Source organism: Schistocerca cancellata, chromosome 1 (assembly GCF_023864275.1).
Source record: "Schistocerca cancellata isolate TAMUIC-IGC-003103 chromosome 1, iqSchCanc2.1, whole genome shotgun sequence".
Taxonomy (NCBI): domain Eukaryota; kingdom Metazoa; phylum Arthropoda; class Insecta; order Orthoptera; family Acrididae; genus Schistocerca; species Schistocerca cancellata.
The window spans coordinates 139,981,303-139,984,796 of NC_064626.1; positions in this window are offsets into that span (position 1 = coordinate 139,981,303).

Here is a 3,494-nt window from a genome sequence, read left to right on the forward strand (position 1 = left end):
TTAATGTGAACAGTATGTCAGTTACTCTTCAAGTGAAGAGTCTTGTAAATTTGTCTGTACCAAGTGATACTTAAATATTCAGTGACAGTAAATACTCAGAACAGTCCTGTGGAAATTGACTTTATGAAGTTAAATAAATCTTCATATCTGTACTCTGATAAAGTGAATTGTTGTTGTTGTGATCTTCAGTCCAGAGACTGGTTTGATGCAGCTCTCCATGCTACTCTATCCTGTGCAAGCTTCTTCATCTCCCAGTACCTACTGCAACCTACATCCTTCTGAATCTGCTTAGTGTATTCATCTCTTGGTCTCCCTCTACGATTTTTACCCTCCACGCTGCCCTCCAATACTAAATTGGTGATCCCTCAATGTCTCAGAACATGTCCTACCAACCGATCCCTTCTTCTAATCAAGTTGTGCCACAAGCTCCTCTTCTCCCCAATTCTATTCAATACCTCCTCATTAGTTACGTGATCTACCCACCTAATCTTCGACATTCTTCTGTAGTACCACATTTCAAAAGCTTCTATTCTCTTCTTGTCCAAACTATTTATTGTCCATGTTTCACTTCCATACATGGCTACACTCCACACAAATACTCTCACAAACGCCTTCCTGACACTTAAATCTATACTCGATGTTAACAAATTTTTCTTCTTCAGAAACGCTTTCCTTGCCATTGCCAGTCTACATTTTATATCCTCTCTACTTCGACCATCATCCGTTATTTTGCTCCCCAAATAGCAAAACTCCTTTACTACTCTAAGTGTCTCATTTCCTAATCTAATTCCGTCAGCATCACCCGACTTAATTCGACTACATTCCATTATCCTCGTTTTGCTTTTGTTGATGTTCATCTTATACCCTCCTTTCAAGACACTGTCCATTCCATTCAACTGCTCTTCCAAGTCCTTTGCTGTCTCTGACAGAATTACAATGTCATCGGCGAACCTCAAAGTTTTTATTTCTTCTCCATGGATTTTAATACCTACTCCGAACTTTTGTTTTGTTTTCTTTATTGCTTGCTCAATATACAGATTGAATAACATCAGGGAGAGGCTACAACCCTGTCTCACTCCCTTCCCAACCACTGCTACCCTTTCATACCCCTCGACTCTTATAACTGCTATCTGGTTTCTGTACAAATTGTAAATAGCCTTTCGCTCTCTGTATTTTACACTGCCACTTTCAGAATTTGAAATACAGTATTCCAATCAACATTGTCAAAAGCTTCCTCTAAGTCTATAAATGCTAGAAATGTTTTGCCTTTCCTTAAACTTTCTTCTAAGATAAGTCGTAGGGTCAGTATTGCCTCACGTGTTCCAACATTTCTACGGAATCCAAACGGATCTTCCCTGAGGTCTGCTTCTATCAGGTTTTCCATTTGTCTGTAAAGAATTCGCGTTAGTATTTTGCAGCCGTGACTTATTAAACTGATAGTTTGGTAATTTTCACATCTGTCAACAGCTGCTTTCTTTGAGATTGGGATTATTATATTCTTCTTGAAGTCTGAGGGTATTTCGCCTGTCTCATACATCTTGCTCACCAGATGGTAGAGTTTTGTCAGGACTGGCTCTTCCAAGGTTGTCAGTAGTTCTAATGGAATGCTGTTTACTCCGGGGGCCTTGTTTCGACTCAGGTCTTTCAGTGCTCTGTCAAACTCTTCACGCAATATCGTATCTCCCATTTCATCTTCATCTACATCCTCTTCCATTTCCATAATATTGTCCTCAAGTACATCGCCCTTGTATAGACCCTCTATATACACCTTCCACCTTTCTGCTTTCCCTTCTTTGCTTAGAACAGGGTTTCCATCTGAGCTCTTGATATTCATGCAAGTGGTTCTCCTTTCTCCAAAGGTCTCTTTAATTTTCCTGTAGGCAGTATCTATCTTACCCCTAGTGAGATAAGCCTCTACATCCTTACATTTGTCCTCTAGCCATCCCTGCTTAGCCATTTTGCACTTTCTGTCGATATCATTTTTGAGACGTTTGTATTCCTTTTTGCCTGCTTCATTTACTGCATTTTTATATTTTCTCCTTTCATCAATTAAATTCAATATTTCTTCTGTTACCCAAGGATTTCTACTAGCCCTCGTCTTTTTACCTATTTGATCCTCTGCTGCCTTCGCTATTTCATCCCTCAAAGCTACCCATTCTTCTTCTACTGTATTTCTTTCCCCCATTCCTGTCAATTGTTAGAAAATTCAAATAAGACAAAAAATCATTTTAAAAAAGGGTTTGTATGAAAAGTGAAAAGCTAACAGAGCAGTTTCATACTTGACTGAGTAACTTATTTTAACGACTGAAGTTTATTAGATGCCAATGGTGCAAATGCAAAATAAATTTAATTAACAAAAGATAATTAGAGAATGAAGTAAATAATCTTGATACAAAGCTGAATACACAGATATTTTACCAAAATGTAATAACTAAGACACTAAAACATATCTATTTAAAAAATTTAAAAACTCTAATGATGGTAATTACATCCCAGTAACACATATAATGAAGGCATTAATAATTTGGACAGATAATTACAAGTCCAAGAATAAGATTTTTTGTATACTACAAAGAAAGGTGAACAAGTAACTGAATTTATATTTTTCACAGGAAAAGAGCATTTCAGTGTAAAAATCTATGTGTACCTTAAGTGTCTATCTTATCTACATTAAATAAAGAATAATAATGAATTAATAATTGAACATGAATCAATTTTTCTAACTGTAAGATTAACAATACAGTTAAAAATGTAAGAGTAGGTGTAAAACTAATTTTAACTGCTGAAATTTAATTTATATAGATCGACTAACGTATCTGGTGTCTTAAATGTAAAACATTTATTAAAACTCATCATCCTTAGAGAACAATAACAAAAAATGGAGAACAGAGAATTGAAGGAATCTGTACAACCTGTAAAACATAGAAAAGGTAGTTTGGAATTTCAAATTATAAATATGGTAACATCAACATCTATGAAGAAATTATTAATGCTTTACATACAGCAACGACAAAAACTTTTAGAAGAAGAAATAATGATAGACGTAATTTGGACGATTTATGGGCAGTGGTTTTATTAGAAATGGATTCTGTAAAACTGACCGAATTTCAAAAATAAATCAAAGAAATAAATTTTTATCAACTGTAATTCTTGTTCTTCCACAATTTTTTTGTGGTACCCAGCTAAAGATGGAACATGTAAAAATGTTTCCAAGCTTTTGAAATAATTTTGGTTTTCAAGGACATAGAGGTTTAGAACTATATTTAAAGACCTGATAAATGAATGTAACATTAACCATTTCTCAACTTTTTCAGATTTAAAAGCATGTGTTGTTGAAATATTTATAGGACATTGAAGAGAAATTGAGGAAAAAATTTGTCTTGAAGGTAATTACTGATATTTTTAAAAAAATGGAGGCTGAATATAAGCCACAAAATATCCAGCAACAAAAATGAAGATAAATTTCATTCTAATCTGATTAAAATTCTGTCTAA